We start from the raw sequence: 24,052 nt of genomic DNA on the forward strand, positions 1-24,052 counted from the left end.
TCCATGGAAGTCATCACAATTTTGAAACAGTTTCCATTTGTGTAATGACCCCCATCTAATGCAGGAATAGGGCCTCTGGTTGTGCACACATATGATTTTAGGTGGAAGCTTTTGTGTTAGAGGATTATCCAGATTAATCCTCTTTCCATTCCTGATCCTGAGAACACTGAAGATTCTGCCTAACTTTTCCAGGTCATTGCATATAGATAAAGGGTTTATTCTCCTCCCTGATCTCCTATTCTTACTCCCATTTCAGGATCGAACCTGCCTCCCATAGTTCTTCCTTTGCCTCTGACATGGATTCTTATCATTGCCACATAATCAATTGTCTGTAATGAGACACTCATTCATTTAAGACTTCAGTGAAAGTGTTGGGGGGAGGCAAGAAAGTGAGAAAAAATAACCATACTTATCCATACATGACTTAATTAACAAGTTGATCCTACATTTTGGTTATTTTGTCAACAGAAGGCTGTGATTGCCTGCCAAATTAATTTACCGAAAAAAAAGAACCAACCTAATTTCTTAATATCATGTCTAATATAATATCCAGTTACAACTTTATTCATCCATAATCTATTGAGTACTTTTGCTAATGATTACAAGCTACTGTTGTACACTTTTGCTAACTTACACAATTTTTGAGGGTCAAAGACCATCAATTAGGCTGTGTCAATAGACCCTTCTCTTTGTAGATGGAAACACATTACAGATGTGCATACACACATACACACATACACATCAAATCCTAGCCTTCTTACTCTAATTCTATTACTAGGATTCTTTTGTGTAGATGAGACTGGATATCAAAGCATGGTTTCACAGGGTAAGATAATGGGTAATTGGAGCTGAAGGGATACAGACTGTGCAACAGGACTAGATACAAAAACTCAAAAATGGACAGCACAATAATACCTAATTGTAAAGTAATCATGTTAAAACACTAAATGAAGCTGCATCTGAGCTATAGGGTTTTTTTTTTTTACTATTATTATTACTTTTATTTCTTTTCTCTATATTAACATTTTATATCTTTTTCTGTTGTGTTGCTAGTTCCTCTAAACTGATGCAAATGTACTAAGAAACGATGATCATGCATCTATGTGATGATGTTAAGAATTACTGAGTGCATATGTAGAATGGTATGATTTCTAAATGTTGGGTTAATTTCTTTTTTTTCCGTTAATTAATAAAAAAAAAAACATGGTTTCAGTGTAGTTTCTCATAATTGCTTATGACTGTGGACAGATCCAAGGTGGATTACTAGGAAACTAACAAAGGGTAAGGGAAGCCCCCTTCATGTGCACATGTTTCTTTATTGCTACCACAAGGGGCCTTACCAATGTGATCAGAAGAATGTATGTCTTTGTAAAATTTGGAAGAGGTTTTATATTTTAACCATAATTGGTTAAGATTGTCCCTTCTATTGAATTCAAAACTGACTGCTTTGGAAACTTAAGCACATCTGCAAATTCCTTGCACCTTTGCCATATATTAGAACCTATTCAAGGGAGTGATATCCCTTCACCTTTGCCATATTCAGTTGGTTAGAAGTGAGTCATAGTTTGTAACAAACTCAAGGAGAAGGGGTTGCACGAGAGTGTAGATAACAGGAAGCAGGAAATCACTGGGGATTCACCTGAGCTCTGTTCACCACACCTTACCAATTGCTATTTTTTTCCCAGGTATATTAGTCAAAATTCATTTAGTTGAAACTCAGATTGAACTAGCCCAAACAAAAGTATGTTTACTGCTCCAATAAATTTATAGAAGCATTGTAAAAGTTACTTGGAGACATAGGTACTACTAACCCACAGAAACACTGGGAAAGAGAATGTCAGATGTCTCCAAGACCACCTCCAAGCTTTGCTTTGCAGGGCTACCTGGCTTAGATCAGTTAGATACCTTGGAAGAATCAACTGGGTTCAGGGGATTGGGTACTCTGTCCTAGCTTAGATCAATTACCTAATCAATTCAGGTTAAGTATATCCCTAAGAAGTTATTAAGTGAGAAGTGAGAAGGACAGTTCCCAGCAGGAGATAAGGAACTGCAGATAGATAATGCATGTATTGTGACAAATCTTTAAGCAGAGTCATCACGGGCTTTTTTTTTTTACCAGCAGCAATACCATATTGTATGTAATTTATCTGCTAATACTTGAACATCTACCCCACACATCACAGATCAAGAACATTTCCTGAGTAGAATGTATCTTGTTCATTAATATAACTCTAGGTTACAGGTGTCCTATAGATGATTCACTCAATAAAATAATCCATTATTGAAAAACTAAATTCAATGTTGTCCTCTATAAAGTCATCAACTTATTGTCATATGGGTGGATGTTCTAAACTCAGGCTTGTTCCAAAAGAGAATTTAAGGTTGGTGCAATGCTATTTTCACTTAATGGGAATAAGAAAAGGTGAAGATTTTAAAAATAAACAGAAGAAGATAATCATACCAATTGCCTTATGAAAACAAATTAGAAAAAGTATTAGTTTAGAATTAAGGTCATGGTTTCAGGCCCTTGTTTAGTTCACATACTTTATTACGTCATTCCCAAGTTCTTTATAAGGTTGTTCTTCCATCTTTCTAATTTTTCTTCCTTCCTTTCTATCTTTTTATATATCTTATCTATATCTGTATCTATATATCTATTTATCCATATCTATCATTTATCTATACCTATATCTAAGGTATATCTATCTACCTATTTATTTATCACCCACCATTCTTTATAAACAAAAATGTATTTTACTGAAGATAGTTTTATGCTTTGGGATCACAGCTAACAAACCTTTTCATAGATTGTAGGTAAATCATGATACAAATAATTAACTATCATTCTCTACCCTTGTGAGAGTTTCCAGAAATGACTGATAAATCTAGAGATGAACAAAAATAAGCTCATAAGTTAAAGTTAAGTTGCTCACTGAGATGAACAACTTCTTAAGTCTTCAATCCCATCTGAGACAACAATACAGCTCATGAAAGACTGAGGGTTTTCTACTTATTTTATCAGTAACTTTACTGAATGACTATTATGTTCCAGGTGCTATGCTACACATTATTAAGTCCATGACCAAGACAGATGAGGTTTGACTATATAAAACTTAATTTCAAGTTAAAGAGAGAGAAATAGCAAACATGTAATACATAGAAAAAGTTAAGGAAATCAAATTGTGTAATTTTTGTTAAGTGAAACAATTTGCACTACTTTCTTTATGTAGCACTTCATGGAGAACCTCTCTTAAAAGATGATGTTGGTGTTCAGGCTTGAGAAATGAGAAGAAGAAATTTTAAAGGACTGTGAAGATCCATGAAAGAGGTATGTGCAAACACCCAGAGGTGGGAAAAAATTTGAGATATTCAATGAATCAAAACAGATGTCAACACAACTATAGCATAATTAGAGAGAAGGGTGTTTGTGATGAAGGCCGGAGCCAGATCAGGCAGTCTTAAGGGCTAAATCAAAGAATTTGCATATCTAAGAAGAATGGTAAACCATTTAAGCAGAAAAGTGGTATCAGTTGATTTGTACTTTTTGAACTGTTTTGTCAAAAATTGCTTCTAATAAAGAAAGTGGAAGCAAGTATCTGGGGAAAGAGAGAAGTGGAGAGATTAGATATGGGATATATATTCTGATCAGACTTGCTGGTTAACTGCAATATACTTGGTGAGATTAAAAGAAGAATAAAATTCTTAGATGGGCTTCCAGGATTCTGACTTGAGCAGCTAAGCGGTTGTTGGTAACATTTACTAATATGGTAGAAATGAGGATTGCAGAGAGACTTTAGTATTCAGAGCTTCAATCATTATGAGATTCCTGCAGACACCCAAACAGAGATGCTCAAGTGCGCGTTTATTACCTGAGTATGGAGATCCGATCAGAGCTTGGCTTGAGAAACAGTGAAAAAGGCATCAATATGGAGATACTGTCAGGTAAACCTGGTTTCAGATTCCAGCTCCTCCACATTTACCAGTGATGTGACTTTAGGCAAGTATCTTAACATTCCTTTGTCTTAGTTCCATCCTCTATAAAATGGGTTCAATAGTTGATATTAAAAATTAAATGTCTGTAAAAATAGACTGGCATATGGAAAATACATTAGGTAAATGGTGCCTTTATATGAATTAATGCATCATGTATCTGATGATTTCCTAAGAATTCTAATAGGCAAAATGGCAAGCAAGCAGAGAAAAATTAGCTGTCTGAAGGATCAGAAAGTGGTGTCATATTCCAAAGTGCAGAATTTTATGAATGGGAGTGTTAAGACTAACTCACATGAATCAGCAACTAGCTTTGCTATCTGCTGTGCCAAGAAAGATCTCTGTGTATGCTCTTTTCAATGTGTATCAAATTTATGGGTTTAATTTTGGGTGTTGTTTCTTATTAGAACTAGACTGAGCTTGCAAGGTAGTTCAGAAGTGTGTGTGGTTTGAACTCAATTCCTTCACAGCAGTTTTGTGTTTATAGCCTCCTCCAGCCAAGATAAACACCAAGCAGGGAATTTCCATTGTTTCCTACATATTAGCAAAGACTGCCCGGGGTTAATGGTAGCCTCAGTTGTGTCAATCATTTCAAATCCTTTGGCAAAGGCAGGAAAATAAAGAGAAGATGAAGAGAGGGAAGGTAAATTTTAGTAAAAGTTTAGTCCAGCAGCAGTCTAGGGCAAATATGGAGACAGAGATCAAGAAATAGCATTGGAGAATATTAAAATAGGAACATGGATTTTCTATTTGGAGGAGATTAATTCCAATTGCGTTTTTAGTAACTGTTCCCATTTCTTCTTCATCCTCTTCTGTTAAAATCTCCCCACTTTTTTCAAAAGCCTACTTTAATTGTAATATTGCATTCTCAAAGTTCAATCGCATGTTTGAAAATGTATGCAAGCTACTAGCTGGAGACCTTCTTTTTATAACCTACAAAGCAGAAACCGTTTTTGTATTTTCAGCTCTGTCACCTTCTCTGTTGCAACCATTCAGAGCAAATTCCTTATTGATAAAATGAAATTAATAATATTTCAGTCACAAAATATTAATTATTCCAATTAATAAAATGGAATTATGTAGTATATAAGGAAACTTCCACCTCTAGAATTTCGTGATTTGATTTATGCCTCGTGTTAATATACTGGAAATAGCAGCCTCACAGTGTACATCTTCAAAACCAAGAGTTTGATTTTATTTTCCAAAATAGATTGTAAGGAGAATGATAAGGAAGGGAAAACACATTTTGTGTCATAGAGCATTGCAACTTTTTCATAGGAATGCCCACGATTTAGGTTATGGGTGTTTGTGTGTATATTTGAAGTCTTTTTTCTGGTAAATTCAAGCAAATTTATAGATGTAATTTTTAAGAAAGAAAAGTAAAGATCATGTTAAAGTTATTTTTATTGTTAAGGTGATCATCAAATGGGAGAAAGGCTCAATCCGTATCTCAAATGTATATTTAAAAAATCATATGTAATTTAAAGGTTCAAAAATTAAACATATTGGGAAAATTTATCAGCTTCTATATTGTTTAGTCTTAAAAGTTTTCTGAGACAGCAGGGTGCATGAAGTTTTGTTTATAATTCTGTAGGATTTGCATGGACTATGTGGGAACATGACCAACTTTTTTACTATTTATTATATAGGTACTAAAAAAAGTTCTCTTTGTACTCTGTCCCTGTTTTACTTATTTTTCTTTTTTTTAAAATTATTCTAATTTGAAATAGGGAATAAGGAAAAGGCTCTTTTGCTTCCTAGTCATTTAATTCCTTGCCTAGGAAGCTGAACAGAATTGTGTATACATGGAGGCAGGCAGATGGCAGAAGAGGGAGACAAGAAAATCCAGGGTTTTCTCACTTCTCCAGGGGAGGCTGTAATTCTGCATAGACTCTCCAGTTGAGAGTGAGGAAACAGACTAATTGAATTTTGATGCTGGTAATATTAAGATTTTGTTGAAATGAAAAAAATATTGATCAATTTTTACCTTGATCTTTACTTCAGCAAAATTCAATATTTATTTGTTATGATCTTCTCTGTAAGCCATATGCATCTCTAGCTAATAGCATATTTTCTGATGTCAATATTTCTTTGAGTTCTGAATAGAAGCAAACCAAATAAAATAAATTTTGATAAGTATGAAAAGTAGGATTAATTCAACTCCTTTATTTGAAAATAGTACAATGTGGAGCTATTAAAAATTCAAATAAATATTGAGCAATTTTAAAAGAAGCCCATGGTTTCAACTCTGTCCTTTTGCCCTTTCTCCTCCCATTACTATTTTGTCTGAATGCATTTCCAATGTGATATCAAGTACTGGATCTATAAAATAGAGGTCATGTTTCCCCAGAAGAGAACAGTGAAACTTTGACTAACCACAGAAATCACTTCCAACTTTTTCAACGCTGCAATTTTGTTGACTCACTAATTTTAACTTTCTTCCATTTGACCAGGAAATTCAAGAAGATCCTACACACAAATGCAAAAGCATTTCTTTAAAATAGCAAAATATTATATAAAAGTAATTTAACACAAGACGTGATCTTTATCAATAAGCTTTCTAAAGGTATGATTGGAATTTCTGGCAGTCGCTCAACTTGTTATCCATGCTGACTGCAGCTTTTGACTTAGGCGTGTGACAGGAGGAAGAGAAGGGAAAACAAGATTCTTAGGCAGTTTTTCTGTTTTACTGGTTGGTGTGTGGGAGGACAGGAAATTGGGAACAGTGACAAGTGTGCATCAGGTGCTGATAAAGTGGGCATTTCTATACTGAGTTCAGACTGAAACTCATCAAACATCACCACATTATTGTTTATTTCTTGGAGGAACGAGAAGCATATGGGCCATGCTGGCAAGAATCAAAGCACTGGGAGTGTGACTTATTTTGAGGAGAAACATCATAAATCCAAGAAGGCTCAGCAGTAAACAAAAATGGGACTTAAAAGTAGAAGTTACTGCCACACTACTATAGAGAGACTGCCTTATATGGAAAATAATAAGGAACATGCATGATGTATGTTGAGCTTTCTCATCTGTCTATATTAGCAAGTATAACTTCTGTAAAAACTGAGGGTAGTAATTACTAAGCTAGCATTCTTGACATTTTCCTCTCCTGTAATTCTGTGTCTCCAAATGTTACCAAATAGGTACAAATTTAGTCTATACAGATTGATTTGCTCCTTTTGTGATTCTTTTTCTTTCTCTTATCAACTAGCAATACTCAATGCATCCATTTTAGCACAACCACAGCTTTCTGTATCGACTTCTAAAATATTCTGCATTTTTCCTTTAATTCTCAAAATATTGCCTCATTCCTATAGGTAAATTGTACTATGGGGATTGACACATGTCACAAAAACCATGTTCAAATGTTAATCCATGTTCCTCTGCCCACTTGTAAATAGGGCCCTTTAAAGATGTTTTCATTTAAGATGTGGGCTCATTTGTGAATTGGATGTTCAAAGTTCCTATTTAGATGTGGCCAAACTGAATGAGGACAGATGACTGGAAGCTTTGAAATTCAGAGCAGTGAAACTAGAAGTCAGAGAAAGCCAGAGGAGGACACTAAGGACATCACTAGATGTCAGAAGACAGCCATTATCAATATGCTCCTGACTTCAGAAGAAAGTATGGACTTGTACACATCTTTTTTTTTAAATTTTTTTTGTTCTTTTTTTTTTTTTTTTTTTACATGGGCAGGCACCGGGAATCAAACCCGGGTCCTCTGGCATCACAGGCGAGCATTCTTGCCTGCTGAGCCACTGTGGCCTCCCCAAGGCTTGTACACATCTTGATTTGGGACTTCAAGCCTTCAAAACTGTGAGACAATAAATGCTTGTTGTTTAAGCCAACCAATTGTGTGGTATTTGTCATAGCAGCTCTGGCAAACGAAGGTAGGTACTTTATACAAAGAGTGCCGACTTCCTTACTGGTTTTTGACTAGTCCCTTTTAGATACAGTCTCTAGTTTTATCATGAATCAATTGTATTTAAATGACTTATTTGTGTGTGTGTGTGTGTGTAACCTCAAGTGAACAGCTGAATTAATCATATTCCTCCATTTATGGCAACTATTATCATTGGTTTCATTTATTTATTTTATCACCTTCTTCCCCCTTTTCCTATGCCCAATCTCCTTTCCCTTCCTTATGGTTAGCTAACTTATATGTGATGAGTATACATCCTTGAATTTAGATATATCCTTATATGGCTGTTTGGTGTGAGTACACATTTTTAATGTATGTACCTGCTATTGTGCTTAAAAAGAAAAACAAAACCCATCTCACTCCTTTTTTCACTCAACAATTATTTTTAATATTTATCCATTTTTCTGTATATACTCTAGTTCTTTGCTTCTAATTGCTGAACAATGTAAAGCAAACATCCATGATATTTCATTTCTCCCAAATTCCCCTTGTAAGGAACACCTAAGCTGACTACATATCTGCTACCACAATACTGCACTGATTATTCTTTTGGAAGCTTTTGGGGCTGTTTGCTGCTATTTCTGGTTCTCATCATATCTGCGCATATGGGATTGTATTTAAAAAGTACAATCTGTGGGAGAATTGTACTTTTTAAGCTCTTGTTACATGTAATTCTAGCCAATACATGTGGGCAGATGTGATATGTATCACTTCCGTCTTGGACCATTTAATGGCTGACTTGAAACCCTCCAGAGCTTGTATCTTTCCCTCTGCACAGTGGTGGAATGGTGTTCAAGGTGGTGGTGATGGGATCAGCCAGAAGGAAAGCAATGGGCAGACTTGGCCTACCAACCTGTGATGGTCTTGCAGTGCGAACAGAAACCAAATCTTTGTTGTCTTAAGTAAGGGGTTGGAGGTTGTTTATTATGTCGGCATAACCTAATCTGCCCTGACTGTTAACATCCTCATCAGTGTCCCTTCCTAGTCATGGGAGAATATTCCTGGGTTTCATATCCAATAATAATACTGGGTTGTGGGCTTTATGCAGTTTTAATCTGAATAAGAACTGCTCGAGTGCTCCTAAGCAACATTAAACTAGTCTGGTTTCTCCACATCCCAACTAATATTGCCACTATTCAACTTTTTAGTTTCTACCAATCAGATGGTTATAAAGTGGTAAATTATTTTTACTTTAATTTACATTTCTCTGATTACAAATGAGCTTGAGGATCTCTTCATATGCTTGATAGCTATTTGTGTTTCAGTCTACTGTCTGTGCGTATCATTTACCCATATTCACATCCTCTCACAGAATATATGTTTAATGTGGTTCAGGGTATTTGCTCATACATTATAGCCCATTTTAATGTACATTCTTTTTTTCTAAAAGGGAACATTAACATTGAAATATTTATAAAACTGCTCTTTCTAAGGTTACCAATAATTATTGTCAAATTCAGAGAACTTTTCTTTTACTCACCCACCCTTGATATTGCTGTAAAATTTGAGACTGCTGATCTCCCATCACTTCTTGGAACACTTTGTTCCTTTGAATTCTCTGACTGTGCATTCTGCATTCTTTATAATTTTATAGTCATTGATACCTTTCAGTTGTTTTCTTTGAATCTTTTTAGAAGTTTGTGTTCAGTCTTTTACATTCTGCTCCTTCCATTCAAGGACTCATGGATCTAATCATTACATTTCTACTCAAAATAATCAAATCTCTGACTTCCATCTTAGAGTTTACTGTTAAGGCTGCATCTATAACTGCATATGCCATATCTCTATCTGATTCTCTTATCATCTCAAACTCAGCCAGTCGTAATGGAGATAAAAATATCCCCTGAAGACGTGTCACCTTCATATATAATCCACCCACGTCAGTTGTAAATTACCACTCCTATCAAGATGGAAACTTTGAAGTTACCTTTGATTCCTCTGCTAAGATAGGTGGCAGATTTGGATGTTTCTGCATTCAAATGTGTTTTGGCTTTGCTCTTTTTTGTTTGCTATCGCTTTCCTTTCTCCATTGCTATCATTTCTATCAAGAAGTTTCCCCTCATATCCAGAGTAATGGAAAGTTCACCAAGTACTTCTGGGTCTAGAGTTTTACATAGTTTCACAGAGATGCCAGGTTTTTAATATACTTTTGTTGCTTTATATTTTTCAAGACATTGGTATTTTTCTAATAACACAAATAATATATATTGATAGTCTATATTAGTAAAAGAATAATATGCAGAATTACGGGAAATAAAATATGACTTCCACCTTCACAATTACCCATCTTAAGTTAATCTTCCTTTCTTCCCGAGAGATAACCACCATTGAATATTTTGTATTTCCAAATGCTTACAGCATTCATCTATCAATTTATATGGATACATATACATATAGACTGTACCTTTTTTATTGCTTATAAAAGGACCCATGCTTTGTTTTTACACAAATATTATTTTCTTTTTCCACTTAACCACATACTTAGAAGATCTTTCTATGTAAGTAGATATAGGTATACAAGTGGCATAAAGTTTAATTCTTTTCTAGTGTGGAGGATGGGAAGAGAGAGAAACTGCTGACAGAGAGACCTATAAGCTTTTATGTAGTCTGCATGAGCAATGGCAAACATTTGCCCCAGGTGATTCAACTGAACTCGGGGGACAGAACCCATGTAAGAGTGATTTAAAGATAGAATTAGTAGGACTTGGCAATCACGTTCATATGGGGGGGGGTAAAAGATGATGGAGCTCATGCCCAGTTTCTGGTGTAAGAGACCACTTTGGAGTGAATGGCAATAATAGCTGAAATATGGAGTTAGGAAGAAAGTATTCTGGAAGGGTAAGGAGTATTGATTCTGGGAGTGTGAACAACAGGCACTTTAATTTCTTTAGATTTTAACTTGAATTTCAGAATTTAAGAACTCCCTGGGAATTTGTTAACAAGAGGGTGGAGTTTGTATGCTAATTTAATATACCTTTTTTATCATTGGTAATCTGTTATTGAAATTTATTGATGCATTTTATTACTGTAATGGTGTCTTTAATTTCATGGCTTATAAAAACTCAGCTAGGCTATGATGGATGACATAGTGAAAGACATTTAGGATGTAAAATTATTTGGGGGTTGAATGTAAACATTTGGAGTACAGAGAGCATTTAGCGTTAATTTTATTAATGTACTCTTCTGAGACATTTTAGGTTCTTCTAAAGATGAAGAATCCCTACCGGTGATCCCAAGAGAAGTTATAAAGGATTAGTTGATAGTATCTAGGAAGGTGGGGGCAAGAGTATGTGTGCTGATTCCTTCCCTCTAGTGGATAGACATAGCTGCATTTGACAGCTGGCTTATGTTTGAGGCCAGAAGGAAAGATAATAAAAGTTGGGAGGTAGTTTGGGTGTAACATTTCTTTTGTAGTTTTAGAGAAATGCATGGTTTCTCTCTGTCCCATGATTATTCTTCCACTGGAGAACAGGATTTACTTATCTGATTGATGAGTGTTTCAGTTCCTTAAACTGGGCGTAATGAGCTTTTTTTTCCTCTTCTACATTTCTTCCATTTTGGGAGACAAATGCCTCTTGGGAAATGTATCCTGTCTGTTCTGTGCCATACAGTAAAAGGGGTCTGCCGCCATTGGGAATGTGCTGTTTTGAAACTGTTATGTATCCCAGAAAAACCATGTTCTCTTAATCCTAATCCAATCTTGTGATTAGGGTGGGAGCTTTTGATTAGTTGTTTCCATGGAGGTATGACCCACCCAATTGTATGGTATGACACACCCAAATTGTGTGACCATTTGATTAGATGGAGATTTGAACCCGCCCATTCAAGGTGGACCTTAATTAATCTACTGGAATCCTTAAAAGAGCTCATGTTGAGAGAGAGCTCAAAACTGGCACAGAGAGCAGAGAAATGAAATCCAGACACAGATATTTGGAGACGCTAAATTAGGAGATAAAATCCACAGTTTGCCCCCAGAGAAGCTAACTAAGGGACAGAAGCTCAGAGAGGAGGCCACTGGAACCAGGAGCTGAAAACAATGAAACCTGGGAACAAAGTATCTGCAGACATTGCCATGGCCTTCACACATGACAGAGAAAACCCCAAAAGTGATTGACCTTCCTAGAATGAAGGTATACTCTTATTGATGCATTAATTTGGACAATTTCACGGCCTTGAAACTATAAATGTGTAAACTGATAAATCCCCTTTGTAAGAGCTAATTCATTCCTCATATATTGCATACCGGCAGCATTAAGAAACTGAACAGGGAGCATATAGTTGCTTAATACTTCTTTGACTTCATGAGTAAATCTTAAAATGAGATTCACTATTAGGAGGCCCACTAGTCCACAAATATAAAACTTATTATTTAATAATAACTTTATCTGCTAATAGAGTCATATTTTTAAGGCCATATTTTAAAATTATTTCTTAATTTAAGTGGAGGGAAAAATTGGTCCTACTTATTGGCAAACACCTCTAACCACAACTACTAACTTTGGTTTTGTAGCCTAAGAGCACCATAGCCAGCACAGGAGTGAATGAGTATGACTGTTACGTTAGTTTGTTAATGCTCTGAAGAAAGCAATATACTAGAAGTGGAACAACTTCTAAAGAAGAAATTTAATGTTACAAGCTCACAGCTCTAGTTCCAAGAAAACGTATTAACTAAGGCACCAATAAGAAGTTACCTTCACTCAAGAAAAGCTGATACTTTCTGGAACATCTCCATCAGCTGGGAAGGCACATGCTGGCATCTGTTGATCCATAGCTCCTGGTCTTCATTGCTTTCAGCCTCTCTTTCCTATGGGGGTTACTCGCTTGGCATCTATGGGCCTTCATTTAGTTCCTCTGGGACACAAATCTGGGTTTTGACTTGCTTAACATCTCATGAGAAGGCACATGGTGACATCTGCTGAGCCCTGCATCTCCAAACATCTGGGTCTTGTATTGACTTTGTTGGCTCTGAAACAACTGTTCTCCAAGTGTCTTCATTAGCTCTGAGCTCTCTCCAAAATGTTTCTTCTTTTAAAAGACACCGGTAAACAAATTAAGACCCACCTTGAATAGGTGGAGTTACATCTCCATCTAACCAAAAGTCCACATTGACAATTGAAGTACGTCACATCTTCACGGAGATAATCTTATCAAAAAGTCACACCTACAACTGTGAGTGCTACATCTCCATGGAAGTGATCTAATCAAAAGGTTTCCACCTTAAAGTATTGAATCAGGATTAAAGGACATGGCTTTTCTGGAGTACTCAATACTTTCAAACCAGAATACTGTGTTCCAAAATAATATTTATGGGACACTGAAATTTAAACTTCATATAGTTCACATGCCATGACATATTATTATTATTTTAACTTCTTTCAACCATTTAAAAATGTATGTAGGGGGTGCAGGGGTAGTTTAGTGATAGAATCCTCGCCTGTCATGTGGAAGAACCAGGTTCAATTCCCAGTCCCTGTACTTATCCAAAAAACAAACAAGCAAAACAAACAAATGGTGCTGCAGTAACATGATGCTCACATTAAAAAAAAGAATGAAATGTGGCCCTTCCATACAGCATACAAATAAAAAAAGTATGTTATATTTTTTATCTTAAGTGGGCCAGATTAGGTTTATGGGCAGTAGTTCGTGGGCTGTGATCATAATATCAAATGTAACACTTTTTATTTTTTTCTATTTCTCAGGAATTTTCAAAGGATTCATTCTGCCTATTTATTTAAGTTCTAATTTCTAATACAAGCTTCCAGGTATTATGTAACTTGGCCTTCCATGCCTGTTCAATCCAAAAAAAGCATTTCTTCCCATTGTAGTTCCTATCACTTAGTTATTGCTCAATAAATATTTATTGTTGTTTTAATCACTAATTAATATTTTGAAATAAACATATATGTGCTCTCTTTTCTAGAAAATTTGTCTCTCTAGTATGCTTTTTTCTTTTTCCCCAATATACATACAATTGCTCTGAATGTAAAATTTCTATTTCTTAAAGGCTTAATTTAAGTATTCTCTCCTCTATAACATTCCTATAAATTACTTTTATTCCATAATATTTTTGCTTTATAATGAGAAATATATTTGGTAGAGATTAAAATAGAGAATTCTTGTTATATTATGATTTTGATAGAGGAGACAGAAGGAAACAATATAAAGTGAATTCTAAATTCAGGGTGGCATTAACATTTAGGAATTTATTTCTTCTCAAATATTACCATGTCAATTTTTTATCCAGCAATGTAATGGCCAATGCATTGTCTTAGCGCCTTTCTGGGGACTGAGTAGAGAAAGCCTGGGAGATATCTGGACATATTTTTACAGCAATTCAGTCTAATTATGGTTAAAACCAATCAATTCAGAGTGGGTGAAGGGACAGTAAAATTAAAAGAAAATAGAGTTAAGAAGGATGAGAGAGAGGAGGCATGCCTGTTTATTCATCCCAATAACAAGTGTCAACCTAACTCTTCTTTTAACTCTCTGTTTTGTCTGGGAAAGATGAAGTACATTCTGTAGTAAGATGCATTGCAGTAAAAGGGAAAATTTTTTTTAAAGAATGTTTATTTTTCTCTGCATCCCTCTTGGACAGCCAGAAAGCTTTGTGATATTTTCAAAACTCCACATGAATCACCACTGCTAGTCATCGTTGTCATCTTTAGAGGAAAATATTGTGTTGGGGTGAAAATTACTTTGTGAAAATATTTTTAATGATTTTATTTTTTGCTAAGTGGGCAGTGTTCAGTTTTACATCTCTAAGTACCTCTTTCCAAATTATCTTCCCAAAAATGTACCAATTTACACTCTCATCAACTGTGCATCAAAATAACCTACAACTTTCTTTGAAGACCATTTTTAAATCCCATTTTCATCTTAACTCTCTTTCTTACTCTCCTTACATTCCAACCTCAATTTGAGTTTGATCTACTATGTCCAAAATTATATCATCCCATTCCCATTTTTAGCCCAACTATAGGATTTATGTTCATTTTTCAAATGTTCAATTTTGATATTTAATTTATTTTTTCCTTAATCTGTGAAAATTGTCACTAATCCATTGATAAAATATAAGAATCTCATTTGAACCTTCATTTTCTTATGTTTATCCATTATAATTAATTATATAAAACTCTTCCCTTTCTCTATATCATCCCTTTAGCTGACAAATATTACAGTGTTTCTTTTCTATAGCCAAGTAATTTATTTGATATCTCACCTTGATTTCATCTTACTCTTTCTACTTCTTTTTGGAATTCAATTTGTGATCCTTTTATATTCAGTTCCTTTCACTTGGCATTAACATTTTTTTTCAATATCATTATTCCAAAATTTAAAAAGAAAACACTTCGAAAGTACTTTCTAAATAATCACCTTTAAAAGGTTAAGGCAACTTATTTTCTGATATGTATTCCAGGAAGAAAAACTAACGAAGAGAAAGAAAGGTTAATGAAATTCCTTAGTACTAACCATGTCTTATTCTCTCCATATAACAAGTTTGCCTCTGTCCCAGTGCACCAGTTGAGTCTGCTTTTGTCAACAACACCTATAAACACAGCTGTCTGCCGAGGCTCTGGGCCAAGAGGTCTCTGAGTTGGTCAAGGAACCAAAAGAGATTTGAAAAGGACAGATGCTCCATGAGGAAATAAACTGATGCTTATCTGTACAGTTGGCAAAAATAGAGCATTTAACAATTTATTTTTCCAAATAAGTATTCCTAAGGCTAATTTGATGGTTGTTGTAATGTCTTTACATTACCCACAAGGCTAATGTGAGCAGTTTGCTTCAGACATAAAGACAAGGAGACCAGTTCATTTAACCCAAAATATGCATCCTAAAGCTACTTTTAGATTAAATACATCTTTACAACGGAACTATATAAAGTCCTACTCTGTTACATTGCTTACTGTGTAGATGGAAAAAATATAAATAAGACTTTAAAAAAGACTAACTATACAATTGCAAACATTTTCCTGATGTCAAAACAGACTTGGGTAAATATCTATATTCTAGGAAATTAAAGATATATGGCATGCATATAGTTTTCTTGCTGATATAATAGTTTGTAAACAATCATATTTAAGTAAATTGTTTATGAGCTTTTGTGATTTAGCACTTTCATACACTTAAATATTTTACTCATGAAAACAAAATTGAACATATTTTTAAAAATTCCTTGACTTTATGGAGATAAAAGAGATTAATGAGTGCTACATTCAAAAACACTGACAAAGTATTATAAATAAAAGGCAGTAATACCTTATTTAAAACAAATTCATTTTAATATTTTTTCTCAAATTCTTCTAGTCTTCTTCCCTGAGCTTCTTTGTAAGTTGTTTTCTCCACACACTCCTTCTTCCTTTTCCCTTCTTAACTTTTCTCTCTCATTTGCCTCATAAATGAAACCTAGGAATAAGATTGGAAAATGACTGGAAATAAGATATTCTTATTATGATGATTCTATATCATATTCAGTGAAAGCATTTTCATGCAAGAGATGAGCAGTAGTTGGCAGAGGTGGAGTTTTTCTGTCTTACAAAGGGGCAAGATAGATGTCTAGGAGAGAGTCAGTAGCACAAATAAAATCACATAATTGTGAAATAACTAAGGACCAAGGAAGAATAAGGCACCAAATGACTGAAGGTTATGTATGTATCAAGAAATGCACGCTTAAAATAAAATACAAACTGTGTAGGCACTGAAAACATTGTGGTGAACAAGAGAGAAGATATTTGCCTTCTTGGAGCTTACAGTCAAATGTGGGAGTCAGATCAAAGACAATGAAACAAATGAAAGAGGTATATATAGGCTATATAGTGAAGAAAAATATGTTGAAAACAAGTTCATGTGATAGAGTACATAGGCCATGTTAGGGTCTTCTGAGAACACCTCTCCGAGTAATTGACATTTCAGTAAAGAATTGAAAAATGATGAGAAGGAAGGCAGGCAGGAGATCGTTCCCTGCAGAAGGAACATCTGTTGCAGAGCCCTGAAGAAAATAAAAGCATGTTAAATCAGAGACACAGGGGAGCAAAACAAAAACAAGGCTGGAGCACAGTGAGCAAAGAAAAGAATTAGGATTACAGACAAAGGTAGAGAGAAGTTTAGAGAGGGATCTTCAAGCCCAAGTAAGGCATTTAGATCCAATACTGAGTGTAATGAGAACCTAACAAGGGGGATTATTAAGCAAAATTAAGAGCCTATTTTAATGGACCAGGAAAAAAGATGGTGGTGGCTTGGGTTAGGGTCAGAATGATGAAGTCAAGGAGACATAGATGGGTCTAACATATGTTTTCTTTGTACAGTGATTCCATAAGTCTTGCTTTTTATTGGATGTACAGGGGAAGAAAAGCAAGGATTCCAGGTAAATTCTTAGGTTTTTGTCCAAAGAACCACCTGGTTGGTGGTTTTACTGAGTTAGGGAAAGCTGAGAGAAAAACAGATTTGGTTAGGAAAGAAACTGAGTTTTTATATTTGTCAACATTCGGTTGAGATGATTCTTATAAATACATAACAATTGGGCAGGTGAATGGATCATTCTGGAGATTGCAGGTAGGGTCTGCATTAAGGAAATAGATTAAGGATCTACTGGCATATTGATGTTATTTAAGCTAAGATTAGACGATTTCACATAGTACGAGTATAGAAATAGAGAAGGAAGCCCAAGACTGAAGTCAGAGGTTCTCCAGGATTTCATGATGAAATAGACAAACATAATTGTGCATAAGAAGACGGAGAGGAGTGTAATGAGGTAGGAGAAAGTCTGAGCAGTGTGACATCACAGAGGCCAAAAGAAAAGTTTTAAGGAAGAAGTAATGGCAAACTGTCTGTTGATATTGACATTTCAACCAAGAAAAAGCAGAAGAATGACCACTAGAATTTGCAACACGGAGTTCATTATACCTCAACATGGGCAGTCTTGATAGAGTAGGGAACTGAACACATGAATATGTAGTGCTGAGACAAGAAGTTGAAATGGAGAAGGAGACGGATTATAGACAAAACATCAAAAGATTTACTATCAACGGCAACCAAAAAAAAAAAATGTGGCAGTGGGGAAGAGAGATACTAGATGACATTTAAAGGCTTATAGGAATGTGCCAGTAGAAGGGGAGAAATTTTTGACACAGGAGAGAGAGGTATTTGCACAGTGGAATATATTGGCCTTTGATAAGAGCAAGGACAATTTATCAGTGATAAAATAGAGGAAGACTGCATAAAATGTTGTTCAATTAGATTTCCTAATGAGAAGATGGAGAAATTCCCTCTGTTTTAGTTTATTTTCTCATCAGCCGGCAAGAAGGAGTTGGAGAAGCTATGACATGTTTGGGGTGAGTGGAGAAGCTATGGAATAATGATTTGTGCAGCAGTGTGGGGAATTGGAAATGCTAGGGAAAAATAGCAGGATTTACAGGCATTGGTGAGTTCTACTGACAGTCATAGTTTTGAATTTAAAAGTAGAACAATCAGACATTTATTTTCCCATTGATTTTCAGTATTGTGGGAGAGGTACAGAGTAGGCAGATAGGTTGAACAACTTAGTAAGACTGTACTTTTCTAGACACCAATGATAGAGACACCAAAGCAAACATTCTCATTCAGAAAGTAGAAGAAAGGGGGACATAGTGCAGACAGTGGCGGTAGCTATTCTGAACTCCTGAGGGGTTAGCATTGTGAGGGGTCCCTTACTCATATTGGAGAATACCTTGCGTAAACACTGATCCCATTTCCTGGCTGTACTTCCTTCAGTGTTCTACACAGTACTTTGCTCTGCCACCTGAGGAAATTTTTCCCTTTCAATTACTTTCCTAATCTTAACTGAAGTAGTCATTGGGGAATGTGTCCATCTTAGGCCCTGAGTTATTTTTCAGTCCAATCCCTGCCATTAGTTGGCTGGGGACCAAAGGTTCTCTTTAACTTATAAATTGTAATTGGCACAGTATTGTTTAATCCAGGGTGTCGGTTCTTTTGGCAAAACAATTCTTTCAAAAACTTTAAAATGTTCTTCTGTAGATCAATCTGTAGTTGACTGTGCAGAATCAATCTGGAGATTTCCAGTGACCTCCAGGTGCCATGCTCAGTCTGTTTCTAGATGTTTATCTCTGCATGCTATCTTTCAGTACTTTGTGAAATGCAGATATTATGTTTTCTGATCTTTTCTAGTTTATTAGAAACCTGATCTACTAAGTTACAACAGGCAAATAGCTTCATCAAATAGTTTGTCATTTCAAAATATGTCTTCTTTTTTTCCCCCTTTCAATAAGTTTTCTAATTTCCTGCCAATTGACCACTATAAGCAACATCACATATTTCAGATTTTGTTATGTGAGCATTGCACTTCAGTGTACCCATTTCAGTATAAATCAGGCTAAAATGAAGTAACAAATAACTCTGGATTCTTAGGTTTGTTGCTTACTCAGTTACCCTGGTTAGGAATTTAGGGGCAGGACTTCTGCTCATATACACAGGTAGGGACCTAGGCTGAATTAGCCTCCATCTTTGCACATTGCTTTCAGGATCACTGTGGCAGAAAGAAGAGTGTGGGAAATTGTTGTCTGATTCTTAAAGTGTCATCCTAGAAATGATATGATCAGTAGGCTTACATTCAAATAACAAAACAGCACCTAACTTCAAAATAGACAGGTTAGTGCATTCCAACAACATCTAAAAGAAGAGGCATTCAAGAATATTTGTGAAAATCCCTAAAAGCTACCACCCAGGCCATTCATAAATATTTGTTAATTAAAAATGAGCAGTTAACACAAGGTAGTAAGTGTAAAAAGAAGAAAATAAAATACATAGTTGTTTTTTTTTCCTACAAAAGGCAATGGTGGAATGCCTAAGAATTTGGCTAACGTGGAGCCACAAGACAGGATGGAAACTGAGTGATGATAAAAAAGATAGCATGCAGATGACCTGGCCAAGAAGTAATTGTGAATTCAGAAATGAATATCTAATAGCAAACAAATAGACCAACACATGATTAAATGGAAACCTCTTGCTGAGAATGAAAACACCAAATCAAATAGCATAGTCACTTACACCTTTTATTACAGAAGTATTATTTGGTTGTAACAGAAGCCATTCCCGTAATTGGATATATTAACTCTCCTTTCTCCTTCAAAGTTATTTTCCTTGTATAGGCAGGGGAAGAGGCAGGTAATGCAGTGGAAAGATTACTGGGCTGGAATCATGAGATCTCTGTCAACTTTTAACTATTTGAGCTTCCATGTATCACAAAGGAAGGTCTTTTTTTTTTCTACAAAGAAAAATTTTTGAAACTTGAGTTGATCACATTCACTCTTGTTGTTTAGTCACTTAAAAAAGTATTAAATTCTCAATCCAGGACACTCTGATTTCTGCCTCTATTACATGATCAAAATGTCCATTATAAGTTTTTCTTCTCTCTGTCTCAACTACTTCATTTTTATTTCTTGTGCTCATCATATCTCACCTAAATTATTGTCTATCAATTACTCCCTTTATTTCCAAGTTTTCCCTTCAAATTCACTCTCAACTTGGTTTCAAGAATAATTCAGCATGGTGTAGCTGCTCATTAATTTTATATTGGATTAAACTGACTATCCTTGAATGAAGCTTTCTACAATTTGGATACTAGAGAAGAGATTCTAGGAAGAGAACTGTTTCAGTTTGCTGAAGCTGCTGGAATGCAATATACCAGAAATGGGTTGGCTTTTTCAATGGGTACTTATTAGGTTACAAATTTATAGTTCTAAGGCCATGAAAATGTCCAAATTTTCAGGAAGAAGATACCTTCTTTGAGGAAAGGCTGCTGGCATCTGGGTTCTGTCATATGGGAAGCATGTGTTGACATCTACTGGTCCCTCTCTCCTGGGTTCTGGTTTCAATGGCTCTCTCCCTCAGCTCCTGTGGGTCCTTGCTTCTTTCTCGCAGGCTGTTTTTCTCTAAGCTCTCTGGGCTTTTACTGTCCTTCATCCTTTTCACAAATGACTCCAATAAAGGATCAAGACTCACCTTGAAATGGTTAGGTCACATCTCAATGGAAATAGCCTAACCCAAATGTCCCATACACAATAGGTCTACCTCCACAAAGATGTATTAAACAACATGATCTTTTCTGGGGTCATAAAAGAAGCAGACTAGCGCAAAGACAAATCCATTTTTTGAAATGATCTACACCTAGGGATCACAACATAAAACACTTTTCTGCTGTCCTCTTTTTTTTTTTTATTTAATTCCTTTTAGGACCAAGTTTTAAGTGTTTTCACAAAGATATTCTAATAATGGAATCACTCCCAAGGGTATGCTCTCAGGTGTCACGCTTCCACATATCGGTTTAACTGAGAAGAACTTAATGATGAAAGTTTGAAAGTATTTGAGAGTACAGTAGCATGCCACATAGAAAAATGCCTGAAGGCAGGTAAACTTGGGTTCTCATTTGTAAAGACCCACATTTGATAGGACCAGGTCTCCTGAGAGAACAGAACCACTAATATTTTATAGTGAGTGTTCCTATTACATTTTTCTAATGGAAATTTACATATTATTCACACAGTCTAAATTGAAGCATGCTAACTTATTAATGATAATACAGTCAGTGTGCTGGCTTAAAAGGATTATGTGCCCTAGAAAAGCCATGTTTTAATCCCGATCCTCCCCTATTCAGTGTTATTTGTTGGAAACTTGATTAGATTATCTCCACAGAGATGTAACTTGCCCAATTGTCGTATTAGCCTTTGATTAGATGGAGATGTGATTCCACCCATTCTGGTTGGGTCTTGATTAGTTTACTGGAATGCTTTAAAAGAGTAAATATTTTTTTCAGAAAGACCAGCAGATCCACGAGAATCACAAGAGCACATGCAGCCAGAGACCTTTGGAGATGAAGAAGGAAAACACCCCTGGGGGAGCTTCATGAGACAAGAAGCCTGGAGAGAAAGTTAATAGACATCGCCATGTTCACCATATGCCTTTCTAGTTGAGAGAGAAACCCTGAACTTCATCAGCCTTTCTTGAGCAAAGGCTTGTTAATGCCTTAGATCGGACATTTTTATAGACTTGCTTTAGTTGGGACATTTTCACAGCCTTAAAACTGTAAACTTACAATGTAATAAACTTCCCCTTTTAAAAGCCATTCTGTTTCTGGTATATTGCATTCCAGTAGCGAGCAAACTAGAACGGATTTTGGTACTAAAGAAGTGGGGTACTGCTGCAGTTTGCAAATACCAAACATGTTGGAATGGCTTTTTAAATGGATACGGGGAAATTTTTGGAGGAGTTGTGAGGAGCTTGATAGAGAAGGCCTAGAATGCTTTGAAGAGACTTTGTTGATAGAAATTTGGGCTCTAAAGATACCTCTGACAAGGCTCTAGACAAAAATGAGGCATGTGTTATTGCAAACTGGAAGGAAGTTGTTCCTTATTTTAAAATGGCAACTAATTTGGCAAAATTGGCTAGTGACTCTGACTGGAATGCTGATTTTAAAAACCATGAACTTGAATATTTAGCAGAAGAGATTTTCAAATTAAATGTAGAAAGTTCAGCCTGCTTTCTCCTTGCAGTTTATAGTGAAATATGACAGGAAAGACATAAGCTGAAGACTGAACTCTTGGGTACAAAGAAACCAGAAGTTGATATTCTAGAAAATTCTGGGTTTCCAGGAAGTGAGACCCCAGAGAATAGTGCTCCGCCTGAGCATTTAACCAAATATGGAACCAGTCAGCCATATCAGAAAAGGCCACGATTGGAAATGGAGTTATCCAGGAAGGATTTGTGGAAATCCTGCTGTCTGATGGGCACACTCTTTGCTTACTATATAGAAAGCCACAAAGAGTGCTGTGGGACCTTTATAAATGGAACTGCTGCCAGTCTTGACTTGAGGGCTCAGAAAAGGGAAAAAGTGAAGGTAAAATATTCATAGGCAGAACCATGGAGGCTGAGGTCTGAAGTTGAGAAACCTCAGGCCAAGAGAGCAGACCCCCCCCCCCCAAACACGTGGAAAGGGTGAGTTTTCCCTGAAGGCAGAGGATGGGTCTTATACCTCATTGCAGTGGAAGAGCCATGGCACCCCAAGCCTTGGAGAAGGTGAAGCACATTCCTTGGCGATTGGGGCGAGCCAGGCTGCCACCACATGGAGGGGTTGACAGTGGGAGATGGCAGAGAGCTTGGATACAGCTCCAATGTTTGGAGAGGATGAAACCAAGAAAAAGGTGTCTCTCCAATGTCCCCCAAGGTTGCATTCAGAGAGAGGTTGGCCACTGGAAAGGGTGGAATTGCTGTTTTCTAAAGCCCCACCCTCAGACATTAAAATCTAATGGAGTTTGCCCTGCAGGTTTTCGAAACTGCTGAGGTCTAGTGACCCTTGTATTCCTTCCGACTTCTCCCTATGGAAATAGGTTTATGTATCCTATGACTGTTCCTCCTTTGTGTGTTGGCAGCAAATAACTTTTTCTGTGTTTTACAGGTCCAGAACCAGAAGAGAATTGAGACAGACCATGCCTGTAAGTAACTGTGATGAGACTTTGCACTGGTTTTAATCTTGTTTTGTATTTGTATTGTTACTGAAATGGTTTAAGGATTTCTGATATTGTGATGGAATGAATATATTTTGTATATGGGGAAAACATGTCTTTTTTAGGGTCCAGACAGTAGAATGAAAGGATTATGTACCCTAGAAAAGCCATGTCTTAATCCTGATCCATCTCATCTTCAGATGGTCTAAATTAAACACCCTAACTTATTAATGATGATATAGTTAGTAACAAAGATTTTTTTTAATGTCATCGCAATGAAAAATACTCTATTGTATAATCAGTTTTATTAGATAGCTCTATGACAAAAAATAATGTTAGTGCTCACACATCTTTAGAGCTCTTTCCTGTAATTTAACCTTAGATATGCTCTAGGCCATTTCTCAAAGAAATGAGAAGCTTAATTTGATGTATTCTCATTTAAGTATTGGCATGAGTGTTCATATTTAAGCTAAAGATTTTTTCCCTCTTAATATATCACACAGTAACTATTATCCTGAATGGGCAATCAGAAACCCTTTTTTTTTGGCAGCCCTCAATTTCCTTTAATATTTTTCACTCTTGACATGAAAAATTAGCTCATAGAACATTGAAGCATTAGCCTAGGACAAAAAGACCCACATTC

General features: G+C 35.9%; 1 long non-coding RNA gene across 1 annotated transcript in view; it reads left to right on the plus strand.

Annotated features, from left to right (window-relative positions):
* The window catches only part of LOC143647973 (uncharacterized), an 82,174-nt gene that overhangs the window by 56,865 nt on the left and 1,257 nt on the right, over nt 1-24,052 (plus strand). Inside the window, exons 3-4 of the long non-coding RNA XR_013158293.1 lie at nt 3,231-3,328; nt 23,361-23,397. This is a non-coding gene — a long non-coding RNA (uncharacterized LOC143647973). The remainder of the gene's footprint in view (nt 1-3,230; nt 3,329-23,360; nt 23,398-24,052) is intronic.

Source organism: Tamandua tetradactyla, chromosome 10 (assembly GCF_023851605.1).
Source record: "Tamandua tetradactyla isolate mTamTet1 chromosome 10, mTamTet1.pri, whole genome shotgun sequence".
Lineage (NCBI taxonomy): Eukaryota > Metazoa > Chordata > Mammalia > Pilosa > Myrmecophagidae > Tamandua > Tamandua tetradactyla.